This window comes from Protopterus annectens, chromosome 5.part0 (assembly GCF_019279795.1).
Source record: "Protopterus annectens isolate FY-2018-M chromosome 5.part0, PAN1.0, whole genome shotgun sequence".
In the NCBI taxonomy this organism is placed as follows: domain Eukaryota; kingdom Metazoa; phylum Chordata; order Ceratodontiformes; family Protopteridae; genus Protopterus; species Protopterus annectens.
Window position 1 is genome coordinate 1,642,598,924 of NC_056735.1, and position 23,598 is coordinate 1,642,622,521.

At 43.9% G+C, this 23,598-nt stretch overlaps 1 protein-coding gene across 1 annotated transcript in view; it reads left to right on the forward strand.

Moving 5' to 3' along the window:
- The window catches only part of URB1 (URB1 ribosome biogenesis homolog), a 1,941,236-nt gene that overhangs the window by 483,203 nt on the left and 1,434,435 nt on the right, over positions 1–23,598 (forward strand). The window lies entirely within an intron of this gene.

Here is a 23,598-nt window from a genome sequence, read left to right on the forward strand (position 1 = left end):
CTCCCACTCCTGCCCGGGACCTTAACTTTGTACTAGAGAAGCTCACGCTTCCCCCTTTTGAGTCTGCTGTTACAGCAGAGTTAAAATTCCTCTCTTGGAAAAGAGCCTTACTTCTAGCCATTAGTTCAGCAAGAAGGATGTCTGAGTAACAGGCTCTTATGGCTGTGGAACCCTTCATTATTTTCCATGCGGCCAGGGTTTCCACCAGGACTAACCCATCATTTATGCCCAAGGTGGTATGCAGTGTGGCTTTAAACCAATCCATCTATTTACCAACTTTTTTTTCCTAATCCTCAGAATAAAGGGGAAAGGATCCTGCATTCTTTGGATGTGCACAGACAGCTCAGGTTCTACCTTGACAGAACTGAGCCTTTCAGAAAAACTGACCAGCTGCTAGTCAGCTTTGCGACAGGGGCAGAGGGCAAGGCCATTTCAAAGGAAACCATTTCCAAATGGATAGCACATTGCATCCTTTTCTGCTACAAACACCATGGAAAACCTTTCCCACAGGGGATCAAAACAAATTTCACTTGGGGTACCTCAACTTCCGCAGCATTTCTCAGGGGAGTCCTTACCAGGGACATCCTGGAAGCTGCATCCTGGAGTTCTGTACACACCTTCATCAAGCATTTCCACTTACCTGTCTATGCCACAGCAGTCTTACAAGGCCTGGTAGCCAGCCCTAATACTTCTTGACTGCATCCACCCTTCCTCAGCTTTGGGAATCAACCCAAGGTGGATGACTGCAACAGTGAAGCACGAAGAACATAGTACATTTGTGTACACTTACCATAAATGTAGATGTTCGAGTGTATTCACTGTTGCAGTCCTGGTTACCCTCCTTCCAGCCCACTGACTTCCTTATGCTTTCTACCTTTACTCTTTTTGGCCATATTTTATGGTTGTGGTATTTACTTTTTACTGGAGGTGTTCCACACCATGTAATTGCTTCTTATTTTGGGGGCTTCTGACATCTGGGGCAAGAAAAACTGATGTAATGGCGTTGGCCGCATGTTTTATACCCCTGACGACCTGACGTCATGGAAGAGGCGACAGCATCCGACGTAGAAATCCCAAGACTCTGGTATTCAGGCCGACTGAGGGCTACCTGCAGGCAGATAACCCAAGTGTGATGACTGCAACAGTGAATACACTCGAACATCTACATTTATGGTAAGTGTACACAACTGTACTTTCTTTGGGAAGCCCTACCAGTGCTGCTGAAAGGAGGCCCGACTGTCCTGCTCTGGAGACAGTCGTGGGTCACTTATCTTTGTATCCAGATGCCTGGCTCAAAATAACAAATGACAACTGGATACAAAGTATAGTTTCCAGAGGATATTTCATTCCTTCCGCCACTCCCCCTCCATTGACAACAAAAATCCCAGACGTTCCACCCAGTTACAGGGAACAAGCAACATTAATGGTCCAAACTTTGCTAAGAAAAATAGTCATCCAGCCAGTCCCAGCCGACCAGACAGGATCCGGAACTTGCTCAACAGACTAAACAGATGTGTCAAGAAAAAGAAGTTCTGGATGGTCACGCTTCAGTCGATACTTCCTTCTTAGGGAAAGACAATTGGATGTGCTCAATAGATCTACAGGATGTGTACTACCATATAAAAATAGCCAGACCATCCAGGGATCATCTGCGCATCCGGTTGGGAGCCAATCATTACCAGTTTCGATCCCTGGCCTTTGGTCTCACTACAGCCCCCAGAGTGTTCACCAAATGTATGGCAGTGGTCACAGCTCACCTGAGGCGTTTAGAATTCCAGGTGTTTCTGTATTTAGACGATTGGCTCCTCACCGCCACCACCAGGCATCAGCTAATAAAAGCCAGGGACACCACTCTTACTCTCTGCAATCATCTAGGCATTACCATAAATTCAGAAAAATCTGCCTTCTCGCCATCGCAACATATCATTTTTATCGGAGCAGAATTGGACACCACCACCTTAAAACTTCCAGCAGAAAGAGTTTTACTACTTCGTCAGCAGGTCCACAACATCATATCCAAGAGACAAGTCTCCAGCATCAAAAGTGCTAAAGTTAGGCCTGATGGTATCTGCAATAGTTGGGTCACATGCACATACGGATTCTGCAATGGCTGCTATTCACTCAATGATCTTATCAGGAGCTCCCAATGTCTCATCTCATAATTATCACAAACACATGCAAAAAGGATCTTCGATGGTGGTTGACCTCTCTTCATGTAACGATAGGTCGTCCGTTTATCTTACCCTCACCAGCGGCCACAGTGACCACAGACACTTCTCTGATTGGGTGCGGGGGCATTTTCAGGGAAGAACAGCCCAAGGCACATGGACCAAACAGGAGACACATCTGCATATCAGTGTTCTGGAGATGAGAGCAGTACTTCTGGCGTTGCAGTACTTCCAGGACTCTCTCCCTCTGGGGACAATTGCGATTCAGTCAGACATGTCAGTGGTCTGGTACTTCCTACCCCCTTTGTCGCATGGCTCTAGGAGTGGGCTACATCCACCCAGCGTTTTCTGATAGCAACACACATCCTGGGGAAATCCAGCATGATTGCAGACAAACTTAGCAGGGCAGTTTTGTTGCCTCACGAGTGGTCCCTCAAAAAAGAGACAGTGGACAGAATATTCCGCAGGTGGGGCCAACCTTGCTGCGACCCTTTTGCCTGCCACATGAAGACAAAATGCAGAAGCTACTTTGCCCTGATTCCCCCTCCGGGAGAAGCCCTAAGGGACGCACTTGTACACGATTGGCCTCCAGGTCTCCTCTATGTATTCCCGCCAATTCCCTTGATACCCAAAGTACTACAGAAAGCAAAAGCCCTGGGAAGGACCATCATTCTAATAGCCCCTCATTGGCCTCATCAGATTTGGTTCCCCTTCCTTCAACTTCATCTGTTGGAAGAGCCTTGGATCCTGGACCCAGATTCAGACCGTCTGACGTATTCGTCGGGGGCTCTTCATCCCTCTCTTCAGTCCCTGAAATTGACAGCTTGGCTGCTCCCATTCCCAACATAGCCAGGTTCCATAACCTCTCAAACGAAACCCAGCATATTTTGATATCTTCTCATAAGTCCTCTACTGGAAAATTGTACCTTAGCAAATAGAGAAGATTTTTTATATGGGCTTCTCAAAATAACATTGATCGCTGTCAAGCCCCCATTTCCTCAATATTAGAATTTTTGACTATGCTTTTCAATAAAGGAGCTGTGGCAGCTACAGTTCGGGTACAACTGGCCGCCATCTCTAATTTTTCACCTTGGCTTTGAAGGATTGAACATAATGTCACACGAGCTATCTAAAGTTTTTCTCAAAGGGACCTTCCCTCTCAGAACACCTGTGAATTCCCCTTATACCCCATGGAACCTAAATTTTATGCTTTCACGCATATCCTCCCATCTTTTGAGCCAGCTTCCTCATGTGATTTGAAGTATTTGTTTTGGAAGACTATCTTTTTAGTAGCCATCACATCTGCCCGTAGAGTATCAGAGCTCATAGAAAGCCTGACAGGTAATTCCTGATTGTGCAGAAAATAAAGATTTACAAGAATTAATGCATTCTGCAAACCAAGTTGGTAAACATACTTTGCAGTGTGGTTTTGATGCCTTAGAAGCATCTTGCAGGGCTGCTGTCACTGGGTCTGTTCTGAGAAGGCATGCTTGGCTGAAGGAACAAATCTTGCCAGACCATGTCAAATCAAAATTACTAGATGCTCCATTAAACCAAGAATGTTTGTTTGGCACAAAAGCAGAAGTTGTTCTTAAAAAGATGGAGGAAAAAGCTAAATCTATGCAAACTGTTAAAGATTTCTTATAGGTACGGCTACCTAGATTCAGTAGGCATTGGCATTCTAAAAACTGGTTCTTTCCAGTCCATCCCAGACCTTCTAAGTTCAAACCCAGGGGCAACAGACCACAAAGACTACAGTCTCAGGGTATGCACAAATCTAAACAGTGGAGTGCTCCCACCTCAAAAACAGGCAGTGATAAGCCACCCCCATATGGAAAAAGTTCACAATGACTTGTCTTTCATCCTTCCCAGCCATGCCTAAGTACTTGCACCCCCAGGAGGAAAATTCGCCCTGCACGCAAAAAACTGGGAGTACATTACCCAGGACTGCTGGGTTTTAAACATTGTATCCCAGGGATACAGATTCCACTTCCATTCACTGCCAACCCCAAGCGGGTTGCCAGACCTTCCTCCAAACCAGTGGGCAGAGGCCCAAAAGCAAGTACTTTCTCTCCTCAGTATCAGGGCTATTCAACTTGTTCCAACAGAGCAAAGGGGACAGGGTTTCTACTCCAGACTGTTCCTGGTGCCCAGAAAAGAGACCTCTTGGCGTCATATCCTGGATCTGTCAATTGTCAACACCTTCGTGGTGATACTAAAATTCATAATGCTTACACTCCAGCAGCTGATTCCTATGCTAGCCAATAACTCCTGGCTGGTCAGCTTAGACTTAAAGAAGCTTATCTGCACATCCTCATAAGGGAGTCTTGCAGGAAATATCTGCGTTTCAGGGCAGGCTGTATAAACTGTCAGTTCTTTGCACTTCCCTTTGACTTATCTACTGCACCCAGGGTATTCACAAAGTGCCTGGCTCCAGCCTTTGCATACTGCAGGCAGAGAAATATTCAAATTTACCCATACTTGGACGATTGCCTGATTCAGGCGGACAGTCAGGAATTGCTACTTTAGCACCTGACATTTGTAAAGAGACTCCTAATATCTCTGGGGTATACCAACAACGAAAAGAAGTCGCATCTGGTACCCAGCCAAAAGATTTGTATTTATGGGAGCAAGCTTGAACACAACTTTCCAGATGGCATTCCTCACTCCAGAAAAGCAGGTTTATTTGACAGATTACTGGCCACCAAAACCCAGCTATCTGCAAGAAAAATACTGCAAGCCCTAGGGTTCATGGCCTCATGCATTCTCCTAATTCCATATGCAAGACTGCATATGAGGAAACTTCAGTGGTACTTAACAAGTCTCTGGTGTCAACATTCTCAGGACCTGGAAACAGAGATTCCTATTATTTCTTGCCTAAGGACAGAGTTCCTTTGGTGGGCAGAAGCTTGCAACCATAACAAGGGACTCCCTTTCACCCAACCCCTCGCCACCCAAACCCTGACAACAGATGCATCAAACTATGCATGAGGGGCTCACATGGCAGGCAAATGCATTCTAGGCAAATGGAGCCCAGGACAAATTCACCTATATCAATCAAAAGGAAATGTTAGCTGCGCAGAATGCTCTGACAGCCTTCAAATACCTTTTCCTTCCAGGACAACTCCTGATAAAGACAGACAACACCACAGTTATATGGTACATAAACAAGCAGGCGGGAACTCATTCCTACGCACTCTACAGATTAGCCATGGCTCTGTGGAACACATCCTTGAGCATTCAAGCGCACCTGCAAGCTCAATTCCTGCCAGGCAAACAAAATTCACTGGCAAATGACTTCAGCAGAAATGTACTGGACCGACATGAGTGGAAACTGGATCCCAACTCATTCAAACTTCTTATCCACAGGTGGGGGACACCAGAGGTGGACCTCTTTTCTTCCCCCCAAAACCATCAATTGAGCAAATTTTGCACCAGAACCTCCCTACAGCCAAGCATGGAAAGTAGATGCCCTATCCTTTACATGGGAAAACCTCTTAATCTATGCCTTTCCTCCTTTGCCCCTCCTCTAAAAAGTACTACTCAAGATCAAACAGGACAGGCCAAGGATAATCCTTATTGCACCAGACTGGCCATACCAGCACTGGTACCCACTCCTGTGCAGTCTGACAGCAGTGTCACCCTGGCACCTACATCAGACCCCCTCTCTGCTATCCTAGCAGGAGGGACAGATTTTGCATCCTCAGCTGCAAACCCTGAACCTTGCAGCCTGGCTTATTCCCTGAATACATCACCAGCAACCTTCAGCAAACAGGTGCTGGATGTCATCCTTGAGGCCAGGAGGCCTAGTACTAGGAAATCCTATTCAGAAAAGTGGAAAAGATACTGTTCTTGGAGCCAGTCTCAAGGAAAGGACACAGCCTTGCCCACCTTACCTCAAATCCTAGCTTATGTAGCAGAGCTGCTCCACAAAGGCCTATCCTTCTCATCAATTAAGATTCATGCATCTGCCATCTCAGCTCATTGCAATACTGAGCCACCCCTGTTCTCTCACCCTCTGATCAAACAATTCCTGAGAGGAGCTAACAATTTAAGACAGTTTAGCACTCTTCAAGAAAAATCTTGATGAGTGGATGGGAAATAGGAAATACACTCCGGGGATCACTTCTGTGTCTCTGCTCGTCAGTGGCACAGGAAACTAACTTTCTTGGGTGGCGTAAGCCAGGGAACCTTGTTGGCTAGGCTTGCATAGGCCCTTGGGCCGATAGCCTAGTACCTACCTATGAACCCCTGAGAAGAGCTCCCACTCCTGCCCGGGACCTTAACTTTGTACTAGAGAAGCTCACACTTCCCCCTTTTGAGCCTGCTGCTACAGCAGAGTTAAAATTCCTCTCTTGGAAAAGAGCCTTACTTCTAGCCATTAGTTCAGCAAGAAGGATGTCTGAGTAACAGGCTCTTATGGCTGTGGAACCCTTCATTATTTTTCATGCGGCCAGGGTTTCCACCAGGACTAACCCATCATTTATGCCCAAGGTGGTATGCAGTGTGGCTTTAAACCAATCCATCTGTTTACCAACTTTTTTTTCCTAATCCTCAGAATAAAGGGGAAAGGATCCTGCATTCTTTGGACGTGCACAGACAGCTCAGGTTCTACCTTGACAGAACTAAGCCTTTCAGAAAAACTGACCAGCTGCTAGTCAGCTTCGCGACAGGGGCAGAGGGCAAGGCCATTTCAAAGGAAACCATTTCCAAATGGATAGCACATTGCATCCTTTTCTGCTACAAACACCATGGAAAACCTTTCCCACAGGGGATCAAAACAAATTTCACTAGGGGTACCTCAACTTCTGCAGCATTTCTCAGGGGAGCCCTTACCAGGGACATCCTGGAAGCTGCATCCTGGAGTTCTGTACACACCTTCATCAAGCATTTCCACTTACCTGTCTTTGACACAGCAGTCTTACAAGGCCTGGTAGCCAGCCCTAATACTTCTTGACTGCCTCCACCCTTCCTCAGCTTTGGGAATCAACCCAAGTGTGATGACTGCAACAGTGAAGCACGAAGAACATAGTACATTTGTGTACACTTACCATAAATGTAGATGTTCGAGTGTATTCACTGTTGCAGTCCTGGTTACCCTCCTTCCAGCCCACTGACTTCCCTATGCTTTCTACCTTTACTCTTTTTGGCCATATTTTATGGTTGTGGTATTTACTTTTTACTGGAGGTGTTCCACACCATGTAATTGCTTCTTATTTTGGGGGCTTCTGACATCTGGGACAAGAAAAACTGATGTAATGGCGTCGGCTGCATGTTTTATACCCCTGACGACCTGACGTCATGGAAGAGGCGACAGCATCCGACGTAGAAATCCCAAGACTCTGGTATTCAGGCCGACTGAGGGCTACCTGCAGGCAGATAACCCAAGTGTGATGACTGCAACAGTGAATACACTCGAACATCTACCTTTATGGTAAGTGTGCACAACTGTACTTTCTTTGGGAAGCCCTACCAGTGCTGCTGAAAGGAGGCCCGACTGTCCTGCTCTGGAGACAGTCGTGGGTCACTTATCTTTGTATCCAGATGCCTGGCTCAAAATAACAAATGACAACTGGGTACAAAGTATAGTTTCCAGAGGATATTTCATTCCTTCCGCCACTCCCCCTCCATTGACAACAAAAATCCCAGACGTTCCACCCAGTTACAGGGAACAAGCAACATTAAAGGTCCAAACTTTACTAAGAAAAATAGTCATCCAGCCAGTCCCAGCCGACCAGACAGGATCCGGAACTTGCTCAAGATTCTTTTCAGTTCCAGAAAAGACAGGGGACTGGAGACCAGTTTTGGACCTCAGCAGACTAAACAGATGTGTCAAGAAAGAGAAGATGTCCTTCAAGGATGCATCTGCAGTCATAACATATGGGTTGTCCTGCCTCAGGCAGCCCTTCGGTCGGCCGGATTCCAAAGTCTGGGTCTGGCCTCGGCTGATGTCGCACTTCACCCGACGTCATCGCTCCTGGGGTATAAAGGCGTCAGCCGACGCCATTTTCCTCAGTCTTTCTTGCCGCGCGGTGCCCGAAGCAGAAGCTGTTCGCAAGTGCCGGTCGGCCAGATCCAGAGATTTCAGCTACCGAAGACTTCTAAAAAGCTAAGTACCCCGTTGGGGACTCTTTCTTGCCTCAGCCGATGTCAGACAAAGTAAATAATTGTTTAACTTGTGGGAAACAAATACCTCATAAGGATTTCCACTCTTACTGCCTTCCTTGCTTAGGCCCAGACCACGACGTATCAGCTTGTTTAGCCTGTGCTTCCTTCAACCGACGGACACTTAGACGTCGGTCGGAGTTTGCTGAAGAGTTTTTTGGCTCCGCTTTTGCATATAAAATGCTGTCGGAGACTCCAACTACACATTTAGCCAAAAAACGCAAGGAAAAGGACCGACACTCGCGGCCTGCGGTTTCGGCTGAAACCACTGTTAGGCCTACCGCGAGTGTCTCGGTTTCGGCTGAAACCGAGTCCACGGTTCTTCCCTCGGCCGAAAGCATGCCGCCGACTTCCGAAGCCTCTGAGGCCCCGGCTGAGTCGGCTACAGAAATTCCTACCGAAGAAGCAGGCACACAAGATTTGTCCGACACCATTCCGTTGGACATCTCTACTCCTGCACGTGGGGCAGGTAGACCCCCTGCTTCTATGTCTATCAAGGCCTTCTCCAGGGCTAAAGCAGCTAAACTTTCCAAGGCCTTACCTACAAAAGCTCCCTCTCACAGACCTTCCTCTAGTTCTCAGATTCTCAGCCTTGCTGAGGACCTTATTTCTCTGATCAGGGGATCCCATCCACACCCAGACAGGGCCTCTCAACCCCCTCCTGGAAAAAGGGCCTAGGACTGAACCCCCTGAACCTCTCTCCTCTGACTATTCCTCGGATGGATCAGATGTTTCAGACCATCAGGAAGGACCATACTCACCCTATGAGGATTCTGATGCAGAAGACTCCATTCCTTCTGCCTCCCCCCCAGAAGAATTTTCTTTTGGGGAAACTCTACACTCAATGAGGGAACACTTCCAATGGCAGGGTCAGGATTTCTCTGATTTTAGGAAAAGGCTAAGGACTTTTTTACACTTACCACAGCATAGGCCTTTAGCCATACCACCTGTACTATCAGTTGTTGATGATGCATACAATGATGCCAGTTCTGCCCCTGATTCTCCCCCCCCGGCCCCTGCCAAACCTGACAGATATTACAGGGTCCCGGATTCTCACTTCCACTTGTATAAGGCCCATGCTGCAGACCCAGAAACCATTTCTCAGGGCCCTAAGGTTGTTGCAGCTGCCTCTGCCAAAAACCCCCTCCCCTCTGAAAGAGAATCAAGAGCATTAGAGAGATGGGGCAAAAAGGTTTATACATCTTCTACTCTTTCTGCCAGAGCTTTAAACTGTCAATTTCACATGATTCAGTACCTGGAATTTTTGTTAGATCAGCTGAATAAAAAACTTTCCTCTCCTGAGCCTTTAGACCGTAAGTCCCTTCAGGATTTGGTACACAACTCTCAGCAGGTCAGTAATCATTCCTTAAAATGTGGCTATGATGCACTGGAGGCTTCATTTAGATCAGCTTTGACTGGAGCAGTGATTCGAAGACATGCCTGGCTAAAAGAGCAATCCTTGCCAGACCATGTTAAGTCCAAGCTCTTAGATGCCCCTATGGAGAAACAAAGTTTATTTGGCTCCCCTGCACAGGAGGTTCTAAAGAAAGTGGAAGAAAAAGCAAAATCTGTCCAAACAGTCAAGGAATTTCTGCAGGTCCAACCTCCGAGGTTCAGCAGAAATTGGCCTTCAAAGAATTGGTCCTTTCCAGACACCTCCAGAGCACAGAGAGGCAGAAATAGACGCCCAAGAGGCAGAGGTCAATCAAGGGGTGCCTACAGGGGTCGTCAGTGGCAACCTGCCAACCAGAGGAGTGCCGCCACAGCTGCGACTGCAACCACTTCCACAGGACAGACACAATGACTTGGCTCTGATTCCGCCTACCAGGGAACAACTGGAAGCACCTTTGGGCGGAAAGCTAGCTTTATTTTCAAAAAACTGGCATTGCATTACAGGAGGCAAATGGACTTTGCAAACAATAGACAAAGGCTACAGGTTTCACTTCCACACTTTACCAAAAAAGAGAGGAATGCCAAACCTTCCACCAAGCCAGAAATCAGAGGCTCTAAAACAAATCATCAACTTACTAAGGATGAGAGCAATAGAAAAGGTACCATCAATGGAACAAGGCCAAGGATTTTACTCCAGACTATTCCTTGTACCAAGAAAAGAAAATCAATGGAGGCCTATTCTCGACTTGTCCGCCCTGAACACATATCTCATTGTACCAAAATTCAAGATGCTGACCCTACAGCAACTTCTTCCCATGTTGGGCAAGGAGTCTTGGCTGGTGACTCTAGATCTCAAGGAGGCATACCTGCACGTCCCTATATGACCAGATTGCAGAAGACACCTCAGATTTCTTGCAGGATCAGAGCATTATCAATTCTCAGCATTGCCCTTTGGCTTATCTACTGCGCCCAGAGTATTCATGAAATGCCTGGCATCAGTAATTGCACATTGCAGGCTTCAGGGAATTCAAATCTACCCATACCTGGACGACTGCCTAATACAAGCGGACAGCAAGACAAAAATAATACAGGATTTGGCCTATGTCATACAACTGCTGCAAGCCTTGGGATACACAGTCAACATACAAAAGTCAAGACTAGTGCCATCCCAAAGGATAACATTTTTGGGTGCAGAGCTGGACGCAATGACTCAGATGGCTTTTCTCACACAAGAAAAACAAAAGCAACTACCAGTCTACTTCATGGCATTGACAAGACAAACTCAGCTTACTGCAAGGAAAGTCCTGCAGGCCCTGGGTTACATGGCATCCTGCATAGTCTTGATCCCACATGCCAGGCTACATATGAGAAAATTACAATGGTACCTAAGGAATCTATGGTCTCAACACAGACACAGTCTAGAAACCCTGATACCAATCATTCCATGCCTGAAAAAAGGATTTCTGTGGTGGGCTCAGGCCTGCCAGACCAACAGAGGATTGCCTTTTCACAAACCACAACCAAGGCAGACCATCACCACGGACGCCTCAGACCTAGGCTGGGGGGCGCACATGGAAGACAGGCGTATCCAAGGCCTATGGTCCCAAGACCAGCTGAATCTACACATAAATCTAAAGGAGATGCTGGCAGTGAAGCATGCAATCGAGGCATTCAAATCATTCCTCCAGCAAGGACACCTGCTGATAAGGACGGACAATACCACAGTCATGTGGTACATCAACAAACAGGGAGGCACACATTCCTACCCTTTATGCCGGATGGCAATGGACCTTTGGAACCTAGCCCTGAATCTCAACATTCAACTGCAGGCCAGATTCGTACCAGGAAAAGAGAATTCCCTAGCAGACAGCTTAAGCAGAACTACCACGGATGCTCACAAATGGATGCTGCATCCAGACATCTTCAAAACCATAACAAAGAAATGGGGAAAGCCAGAGATAGACCTGTTCGCCTCCCCACTCAACCACCAATTGAAGAAATTCTGCTCAAGAGAATACCACCCACAAGCCTGGAGGGTGGACTCCCTTTCTTTCAGCTGGAAAAACCTGACAGTTTATGCCTTTCCACCTCTCCCATTGATGTACAAAGTTTTACTGAAGATCAGGGAGGAACAGCCAAAGGTAATTCTGATAGCTCCAGACTGGCCAAGGCAGCACTGGTACCCGCTACTGAGAAACATGGCTCGGACGAACTCATGGCCTCTACCTCCATGGCCTTTACTTCTAACGCAGAACAACTACAAGACCCTGCATCCAAGCTTGAAAACACTGCAGCTAACTGCCTGGAAAATTGCATAAAACAAAACCAGCCTGTTTTATCTCAGAGGGTCAATGACATTATCCTGGAGGCTCGCAGACCTTCCACAAGGAAAACATACTGGGCTAAATGGAAGAGATTCCTCACTTGGAGTGCATCAAAGGGAGCAAATGTCACACTGGCAAACCTAGCACACATCCTAGAATACTTAGCAGAACTGTTCCACAATGGCCTGTCCTATTCTTCCATTAAGATTCATGCTTCAGCAATTTCAGCAGAGTACAACATGGATCCTCCCGTCTTCTCTCACCCTCTCCTCAGACAAATTTTGAGAGGCATCAAAAATGTAAAACCGCCAAGGAAACCACCTCTGCCTGCATGGGATCTCAATTTTGTGCTGGAAAAATTAACACTTCACACTTTTGAACCAGCAGCAACAGCAGACTTACAGTTCTTATCTTGGAAAACTGCTTTCCTGCTAGCAATCACTTCAGCAAGAAGGGTATCCGAGTTACAGGCATTAATGGCAGTGCAGCCTTTCCTTATCTTTCACCAGGACAGAGTATCTTTGAGAACCAATCCTACTTTCATGCCAAAGGTGGTATCCAGGGTATCCTTGAACCAAGCTATTCATTTACCTACATTCTTCCCTAACCCACAGAACAAGGGGGAAAGATTACTACACACCTTGGATGTACACAGACAACTGCGCTACTATCTGGACAGAACTAAGACCAGTAGAAAAACTGACCAGCTTCTGGTAGCATATGCAACAGGAGTGCAAGGAAAAGCAATTTCAAAGCAGACAATTTCAAAATGGATAGGAAATTGCATTCGATTCTGCTACTCTTTTCATGGAAAGACATCTCCTGAAAATATCAGGCCTCACTCCACAAGAGCTACAGCCACCGCTACAGCTTTCCTACGGGGAGTGGCTACCAAAGACATTTTAGAAGCTGCTACTTGGAGCTCCGGGCATACATTTGCCAAGCATTACAATCTTCCTTTATACTCCAGATCCCGAGCAGGTTTTGCAACTGCAGTTTTACAAGGGATCTTAACTACACCATCTTTATCTTAGTGCCTCCTCCCCCAGTTTGGCTATGGTATTCTACCCATATGTTATGACTGCAGATGCATCCTTGAAGGACATAGTACAGTTTTGTACCTACCATAAATGTAGATGTCCGATAGGTATGCATCTGCAGTCAGGATTACCCACCCTCCTTCCCCTCTGTGGTATTCCTAGGGTGCTTACCCCTCTTTTAGCTAGCTGGGGGAATCTGTTATGGTGTATTTGTTTGTATGTATATATGTAAATATATATATTTTGTTTGCTACTGTTTGGAATTTTCAACCTTTATCCAAATTTAGCCTTCCTAGAGGGCACCTGGCATCTGGGGCAAGAAACACTGAGGAAAATGGCGTCGGCTGATGCCTTTATACCCCAGGAGCGATGACGTCGGGTGAAGTGCGACATCAGCCGAGGCCAGACCCAGACTTTGGAATCCGGCCGACCGAAGGGCTGCCTGAGGCAGGACAAACCCATATGTTATGACTGCAGATGCATACCTATCGGACATCTACATTATGGTAGGTACAAAACTGTACTTTCTGGATGGTCACGCTTCAGTCGATACTTCCTTCTTAGGGAAAGACAATTGGATGTGCTCGATAGATCTACAGGATGTGTACTACTATATAAAAATAGCCAGACCATCCAGGGATCATCTGCGCATCCGGCTGGGAGCCAATCATTATCAGTTTCGAGCCCTGGCCTTTGGTCTCACTACAGCCCCCAGAGTGTTCACCAAATGTATGGCAGTGGTCACAGCTCACCTGAGGCGTTTAGAATTCCAGGTATTTCTGTACTTAGACGATTGGCTCCTCACCGCCACCACCAGGCATCAGCTAATAAAAGCCAGGGACACCACTCTTACTCTCTGGAATCATCTAGGCATTACCATAAATTCAGAAAAATCTGCCTTCTCGCCATCGCAACATATCATTATTATCGGAGCAGAATTGGACATCACCACCTTAAAACTTCCAGCAGAAAGAGTTTTACTACTTCGTCAGCAGGTCCACAACATCATATCCAAAAGACAAGTCTCCAGCATCAAAAGTGCTAAAGTTAGGCCTGATGGTATCTGCAATAGTTGGGTCACATGCACATACGGATTCTGCAATGGCTGCTATTCACTCAATGATCTTATCAGGAGCTCCCAATGTCTCATCTCATAATTATCACAAACACATGCAAAAAGGATCTTCGATGGTGGTTGACCTCTCTTCATGTAACGATAGGTCGTCCGTTTATCTTACCCTCACCAGCGGCCACAGTGACCACAGACACTTCTCTGATTGGGTGCGGGGGCATTTTCAGGGAAGAACAGCCCAAGGCACATGGACCAAACAGGAGACACATCTGCATATCAGTGTTCTGGAGATGAGAGCAGTACTTCTGGCGTTGCAGTACTTCCAGGACTCTCTCCCTCTGGGGACAATTTTGATTCAGTTGGACATGTTAGTGGTCTGGTACTTGAACAAACTAGGAGGAACCAGGTCCTACCCCCTTTGTCGCATGGCTCTAGGAGTGGGCTACATCCACCCAGCGTTTTCTGATAGCAACACACTTCCTGGGGAAATCCAGCATGATTGCAGACAAACTTAGCAGGGCAGTTTTTTTGCCTCACGAGTGGTCCCTCAAAAAAGAGACAGTGGACAGAATATTCTGCAGGTGGGGCCAATCTTGCTGCGACCCTTTTGCCTGCCACATGAAGACAAAATGCAGAAGCTACTTTGCCCTGATTCCCCCTCCGGGAGAAGCCCTAAGGGACGCACTTGTACACGATTGGCCTCCAGGTCTCCTCTATGTATTCCCGCCAATTCCCTTGATACCCAAAGTACTACAGAAAGCAAAAGCCCTGGGAAGGACCATCATTCTAATAGCCCCTCATTGGCCTCGTCAGATTTGGTTCCCCTTCCTTCAACTTCATCTGTTGGAAGAGCCTTGGATCCTGGACCCAGATTCAGACCTTCTGACGTATTCGTCGGGGGCTCTTCATCCCTCTCTTCAGTCCCTGAAATTGACAGCTTGGCTGCTCCCATTCCCAACATAGCCAGGTTCCATAACCTCTCAAACGAAACCCAGCATATTTTGATATCTTCTCATAAGTCCTCTACTAGAAAATTGTACCTTAGCAAATAGAGAAGATTTTTTATATGGGCTTCTCAAAATAACATTGATCCCTATCAAGCCCCCATTTCCTCAATATTAGAATTTTTGACTATGCTTTTCAATAAAGGAGCTGTGGCAGCTACAGTTCGGGTACAACTGGCCGCCATCTCTAATTTTTCACCTTGGCTTTGAAGGATTGAACATAATGTCACACAAGCTATCTAAAGTTTTTCTCAAAGGGACCTTCCCTCTCAGAACACCTGTGAATTCCCCTTATACCCCATGGAACCTAAATTTTATGCTTTCACGCATATCCTCCCACCTTTCGAGCCAGCTTCCTCATGTGATTTGAAGTATTTGTTTTGGAAGACTATCTTTTTAGTAGCCATCACATCTGCCCGTAGAGTATCAGAGCTACAAGCCATATCCATAAAGCTGCTTTATTTGATTTTTGATGCTGACAAGAGTGTCCCTGCGAACAAATCCTTCATTTTTACCTAAAGTTTGTACTGAAGCTAACTTCAACCACTTCATAGAGTTACCAGTGTTCTTCCCCCAACACACCAACAACTTAGTGTATATGCTGCACAAACTTGATGTTCGTAGACAGCTCAGATTTTACCTGGATAGAACTAAAGAGTTCAGAAAATCAGAACAACTTTTCGTTTCCTTTTCAGATTCTAGGAAAGGTATGCCAGTGGCAAAAACAACACTATCTAGATGGTTATCTGATTGTATCACCTTCACTTATTCAGCTGCCAACTTACCCTTACAGCACATAATTAAGGCTTATTCTACCAGAGCAGTGTCCACATCTTCTTCTTTTTCTTCTAGGCTTCCTATAGACAACATTTGTGCAGCAGCCACTTGGTCAAGACCCCTCATACCTTTATCACTTATTACAAAGTTGACAAGGCCTCCAGGGACAGGGCCTCCTTTGGTTCTACTATCCTGAAAAACATACTCCCATGAGCCACCCGAGAAAGATGGTGCTTGGGATGCTACCCATCTGTAAGAATGAACGGCGAGATAGAACAACTTCACATAAAGAAGTTATGTACTTACCATAACGTTCCATGTGAGTTGTTCATCTTGCCTACATTCACCCTCCTGCCCCCCCCCCCCCCCAGGGTTTTTCGAGGACCGAGATACTAGTTTTTATTCTGGTTACTCAGTCTTTCTATGGGTTTTCTCCTAAAGAGTGATAGACGCAGCAAACAAGATCTGAGGTAACTCAAGGTGCATCATGGGATAGGGATTTGGCCTCGAGCTGTCTGAAGACCTTGAGCTTTGTAGTAGGCCGACTCGGAACCGAGGATCGGCTCTGAACCCATCTGTAAGAATGAAGGCGAGATGAACAACTCACATGGAACATTATGTTGAGTACATAACTTCTTTTTACCTCCTTTTGAGCCGGCTAGTTCTGCCACCTTACAAATGTGCACTTGGAAAACCATTCTTTTAGTGGCCATTTCTTCCACTAGAAGAGTGTCAGAACTACAGGCCGTCATGGCCTGCCCTCCTTACACCACCTTCCATAATGACAGAGTTAACTTACACACAAATCTTTCCTTTATGCCCAAAGTAGTAAATGAACTATCCTTAAACCAGTCCATCCACTTACCTGTCTTCTTCCCAACTCCAACCAACAATGCAGAGAGGATCCGATCCTTCATTCCCTGGATGTACAGAGACAGTTAAGATTCTGCTTAGACAAGGCTAAGTCCTTCTGAAACTCTGACCAACTCTTTATCTCCTTTCATGCCAGGGCTCTGGGCAAGGCAGTCTCCAAACAAACCATTTCCTGTTGGATAAAGGAAATCTATTCTTTTTTGTTACTCACACTATGGCAAAGTCTTGCCTCATAGTGTAAGAGCTCACTCAACCAGGGAGCATGGCTACCTCCAAGGCCTTTCTCAAAGGCCTGGACGCAGTTTCCATCCTGGAAGCAGCTATCTGGTCTTCGATTCACATTTTCACCAAACATTACAAATTAGACCTAGTCTCCAGGGCCAGAGCAGGCTTTGCTAAAACAATCCTGCAAGGATTCCTGGAATCCTCTACCTCGGCCTCCTCCCATTACTCTCCCACACCATGAATACTGCAACATTGGAATACAAGGACATAGAATAGTTGTGTAAAATCTTACCATAACCATAGGTGTCCTTCTCTTCCATGTTGCAGTATTCCTTCCCACCTTCCATACCCCCTATTCTTCTCTTACTGCAGGGTCTGGCCTCTGACCACTGCTTCCACTCCCGAAGTCTTATCTGTTCAGCCTTACAGTGGCATTTGTTCCTTTTGTTGGCATTTTGTTCTCCTACAGGCCACTTCTCTGGGCTTCAAGTTCTGAGGTCTGTGTTTGCAGACGTCACATTTAAGGTCCCTGGTTTATGGCCCTTCGTGTTATGCACCACGCATGGAGAGCAGCCAGGAAAAAGCTTTTGTATAGGACCTGACGTCAGATCACCTGAGGCAGAAAATCCCACACTATGAATACTGCAACATGGAAGAGAAGGACATCAATGGTTATGGTAAGATTTTACACAACTATTCTTTATGGATTACCAGCAAAGTGAAAGATTTAGTGTAGAAAATCCAACCCTGGTAATGTCACAGCATGATAGAATGACGAGTCCCCAAATTAAGGAGAAAAAGGTAAAACAGGAAGCATCTAATCAGTTACCATACAAAGGTACTCTGGAGCCTTCAGTAGGAAACCAGTACAAAAGTTCATTTGGAGCTGCACAACAAGGGAAGGAATAGGAATTGGTGGCAATTCTGATGTAGTTGGTGTTGTGGAGTGATAGGCCAGTGAGTTCCCATGTGAAAGAGCAACGAATGACAAAGGATGCAGTTGAAGAGGATATGTCACAGGAAGATGTTCTGGAAGTTTCTGTAGAATGCCTGCAGGAAATTGAGAATAAAGAGTGCGCCCTTAGTTTAAAAAAAAAAAAGATCTAAGGGAAGAGTTTCTTGATTTAGTAGCAATGGATAGACATAATAAGATCGTGAAAGAAATAGATTACCAAAAGTCAAAAAGACCCAAAGTGTTAGAAGTCTGATAAACAAATGAATACAGTAGTCAAGGCTATTAACAGAAATTCATGTTAAAACAGAACTAAGCAGAATGTATTAATGTGCAGCTAAGTAAGTAACAGATAAAGTTTTATCATAAAAATACAGGGCAATAAGGGAAAGGAAAGTAAGGGAAGAAATCAAATGCCATCATGGAAGTATTGTATAGAGAAAATTATAAAGCAGTTTAGACAGGAAATGCCACTGTTAGAAGAATATGGAAGAGGGAATAGATCAACAAAAATTCTTAAAAATATATAGACATAAAAGCAATGCATAGTATTAGAACTCACCATGATCTTTTGTACACTATTGCAAGTAATAAAATAAAAATATAAGCATAGGCAGAAAAACTTAGAAGATATCTAGATAAATACAGAGGCAAAATACAATGTAAGCAATTCATTGATAACCCAAAAAAGTTTTATAGAGAATTGAGAAATAAAGCAAAAGGAGTAGAAACATTACCAAAAAAAGAAGAAATCGACCCATTTTGGAGAAGTCTCCATGATGATCCTGTGGAACATAACCAAAATGCTAAATGGGTAGAAGAATAAAAAGAAACAGTGGGAAATTCAAATGTTGAAGATGTGAAATGGGATGAAGTAACAGCCGGAGAAATTTAAATAAAATGTAAGAAAAGCTCCGAACTGGAAACCCCAGGCCCAGATGCTGTACCTAACTTTGGCTGAAAGTAATAACATCTTTACACAAAGATTTAGCTCTGAGTAAAAACTGCTTATATGCATACCCTGAACAGACACCAACATGGTTAACAACATGAAAAAAAAAGTCTACTTCTTAATAGTGAACCGGCAAGCTATCCTAAAATCTATAGACCAACAACTTGCCTTCTGACAATCTATAAACTATATACTGGAATTGATGCTGACAGAAAACTCAATCAAGGAAATAGAAAAAAGGTAACAAAAGAAAGTCATATGAAACAAAGGATCATTTGTTGTTAAAGTTATAATGGTGAATTGTAAAATGGGGAAGAACCTAAGTATGGCATGGCTAGATTACAAAAAAGCATTTGTCAGCATTCCGCGTTCATGGATAAAGAAGTGCTTTTATATATATATATATATATGTGCTTATATATATATATATATATATATATCTGATGCACCATACATTGATTAGTTACATTAAAGTGATTATGAAATAGTGGCAAACCACTTTGCAACTAATCCATGGTAAAGGACATTGGTTAGACCAGGATGTGATGTAAAGGAACTTGAGCAGGAAGAAGTGTATAAATATTTGGGAATTGATGAAAGATTGACAATAAAACATGAACAAATGCAAAGAAAAATCGGTAAGGAATATTTTAGAAGACTAAAATTAATACTGAAAACAGACCTGACATCTAGGAACAAAGTCCAAGCTATAAACCAGTTTGCTCTTCCTGTTCTAACTTACAGTTTTGAGGTGATTGACTGGTTTTGGATCAGATAGATAGGAAGGCAAGAAAAATGTTTCATGATTAACAAATGATATATAAATCAATGTATACTAAAATGACACATTCCTTGTTCTGAAGGAAATATGAGCCTCCTTGAAATGATTACATGCGTAGACCTGCAATCGTAGCACTGCATACATATCTGCTGTCCTCATCAAATCAAAACATAGTGAAAATTTTGAAACAGGAAGAGAACAAATCTAAGTTGACTTCTCTGCTTCGTTTAAGAGAAGCTTATCAGAAACCAAACCAGAAGTAGACAAAAATCAGGCAGCAACTGAATGTGCCAAGAAACAAAAGAAAGAATATAAGGAAGGATCAGATGAGAAGGCAAGAAATGTGGAAAAGGCATAAATATAGTTGCAAGTACAGAAAACACCTGAAACAACCTCATGTCAACCAGGATTTGAAGCAGGAATGTTTAAGGAGAGGTGAATTTAAACCAAAAAACTGAAAGGTTAATATTATTGGCTCAGGAGAGTGGACTATTGTACTTGTTGGTTTGCAAAGTACATTGAACATGTGGGAGAAACAGACAAATGCAAGTTCTGTAAAACAGTCATATATCTTGTTATTAGTTGTGATACACTAATGGTATAGGGCCTGTCTACTGAAAGGCATAATAACATGGCAAGACTGTTTGCACTTGCAAATATTACAGTATTAAAGTATCTAAGAAGCGCTGGAAACATGAGCCAGAAAGTATTATGGAGAATGATGAAGCTTATATCACATGGGATTATCCATTACCAAAAGTTCATAAAATAGATGCGAGAAAACCAGATATAGTAGTTCAGGAAAAGAAAAAAGTAGCGTTAATTGTTGAAATTGCCATGACAAGTAATTACAGTGTCTTATGTACAGAAAGAGACACAAAGTAATAAAATACCAGGATTTACAGGAAGGAATGAAGGCAGTGTGGAATAAGGGTACTCAGACAGTTCCAATAGCAGTAGTGGCAACTGGTCTTATAAAAAGGCATTTACAGTCTTATTTAGATATGCTACCAATGCATGCAACTCCATATGCATTGCAGGAGGAGGAGTCAATTCTGTGCACATTGGGGGTGCTGCGAGGAGTGCTTTTGGCTACCATCAAAGATTAAAGCAATACTAATTCATGAACTTTAATCATACTTTGAGTTAGGCATAAGGTCCATTCCTATCGTGGTATTGGAAACCCAAAAATCTTGTAGAAATTTAAAAGAGCATACTTATCTTAGAAGGCAATTTATTAAGACCATTAGGCAACATGTTTAAGGAAATACTATCTTCTTTATTCAAAGCTCACCTAAAAGAAAATGCAAATAACCTAGGTAAAATTTAATGTAAACAAACATCAAAATTCAGAAGGCCTTATGTCGTCTTCCAAATGGTCAAAGTAAGCCTTTTGACTAAGCCATCCTTTATCGAGATGTAGTCTCAGATCTGGCCTTCAACCAGGCTGTCAAAGTTATTATCTTTTTTCTAACCATCAAAGGAAATGAATCATACATTTGTTGGATGTACACGGGTGATTTGAAAGCTGCACTGGCAGAACTAAGGTCATTAGGCAAACAGATGAATTCTTTGGCTACCTACTTTGCCTGTCATGAAGGAGATGATCTCCAAACTGTATCCATCACCCTGGCTAACTGTATTTAATTCTGTTATAACTTCAGCAAGGAGTCTGTGAGTGCAGTGGTCATGATGAACTCCACTTGCCTTCAAGAATGTATCTGTTTAAGATGTCTGTGAAGTAGATGAACATCACTGCACACAAATTTTAGGTATTTGATTTTATTGCAAGAGCATGACACATTTTTTTCTTCTTCCTTTCTGTAAGACTTGACATAGGATCCTCCCATCGGAGTCGTGCATTATTTAGTAGCCTTCCATGGATAGGAAATTGTACTGCATTGATAATCCTGTGATGAATATACTGCAGTTTTGTCATCACCATTACAGCAGTTAAAGATTACCACTACAGTATAGGCTCCACCCCTTTCACCCCTATTCTCTGATGACTGCTTCCTATGTGTAGATCTCAGAGACTGGGGGTCTTGTGTGCTGCACTGTAATCTCTCATCTATTCTGTTCTCTTTTCCATTTTTTATGTAATGGGGACTTTGACAATGTGAGGTATTGCCAGTTATGCCAGAAAAAGTAGGGCAGTGGATGCGTAACATATGCAGCACAGCTAGCTGGAATTTTGTAAAGAATTGTATGTCATTTGTATATCAAACTGATTTGTATATATGTTTGTATTGAAACATGTATTTGTAAAGCTGTTTGTGTTAAAAATGTACCAACAGTGTGCCCAGCTGGACAGAAAAAGTAATATACATCCATTATTGTAACTGTTTAAATGTATATGTTTTAACAGAGGATACTAGAAAGAAGGTGTTAAATCTCAATCTACCTGACTTTGAAAAATAGTAAGAAATTAAATTACTTAATGGAGTCCATAAATATTGTATCTTACACTTCTGATTGCAGCCAGAGACAGCATGTCTGGAAAAACAAGAACTAGGAAGCTTCCTGTATTGTCATTGGGGTGAACTAATTGCTACTGTGGGAAGGGTGGGTGTTTTGAAATTGTTTTATGACTTCCAGGAGCTGCAGAAGATCTTAGTGTGTGTGTGTGTGTGTGTGTGTGTGTGTGTGTGTGTGTGTGTGTGTGTGTGTGTGTGTGTGTGTGTGTGTGTGTGTGTGTACATATGTGCTACATCCTGACAGCTTCCAGCAATGGGGAATTGCATGGGAGTCAGATGACCTGATGTATGTGATGTCATTCTGTACTCCATCACTAAAATAATGTTTTACTACTAGCTGAGACTGAAATCTCAGGGCAGTCTGTTTCTTGGAACCTGACATATAAGGATCCTTTACCTACTTCATCTTACCTTGCTCTACTAAATGACCAGGAAATAGTAATTCTTTACATCTGTCAGGAAAATATAGTGAGGTTAGTTAAGTACTGTTTTTCTGTATCTGTGTGAATCTATTTATCTGGGTTATTTTTAATATTTCTTGTGATTAACACTCTGGTGCTTATTGTAAATAGATATTTGGTATTTTCATGTTCTTTTATTATTTATTATTAAATGTATTTAAACTTTATTGTGGCTGGTCCTTTAGAGAATATTTTAACCTTTGAGAGTACTCATATCTATTTGATGACTCTGTGGCCACTCCTGAAAGCCCTACTGCTGTTGGTCAAACTATCATTTGTATTAATATTAATTTCACTTGGTATAATTGGGTACCCTTACAAGAGCCTTAGAATTGCAGGCTTTGGAGTGTCTGGTGGTGATGTAACCACCTTATAGTCTGTGCAGAAGGGAGCATAGCTAGTAAATCTGTTCCAGCCTTTTCCCAGTGTGTGGGAAAATTAAGTCTCAGAGTGTGTGTGTCAGCTGTTTGGAGCAGGGACATGAAGCACTGGTTTTACAGAGAAGGTGCTGGAGGACTTGGCTTGGACACTTGGCTGAGGACTCATCCCTATAGCTGTGCCTTGGGAAGTCTTATAGGCAATCTGGAGGGAGACAGAGAAATCCGGACCCCCGGACTGAGTGTGTTTCCTGTGTCCCCTTAAGGGAAATTGTGCTTTATCCAGAGAGCTGCATCTGGAAATACTGGGTGTATCCATTTTGTGCCAAGTGAACATCCCTCTCCAGCCTCAGTGATGAGGATTCAGGCTTCCTGACTACTGGCCCATAGTGGAGACCTCACAGGGACTTTGTGATGTTAGATTATTAACAGTACCGACTAGAAGCAAGAAGTTTGAGAATAAGGTCATTATTGACTTGACGTAGACCAGTGATTGGTGACTGGGAATGCTATTAATCAGGGTGCACTTCTAGGCACTTTTCCACCCAAAATGGCAAA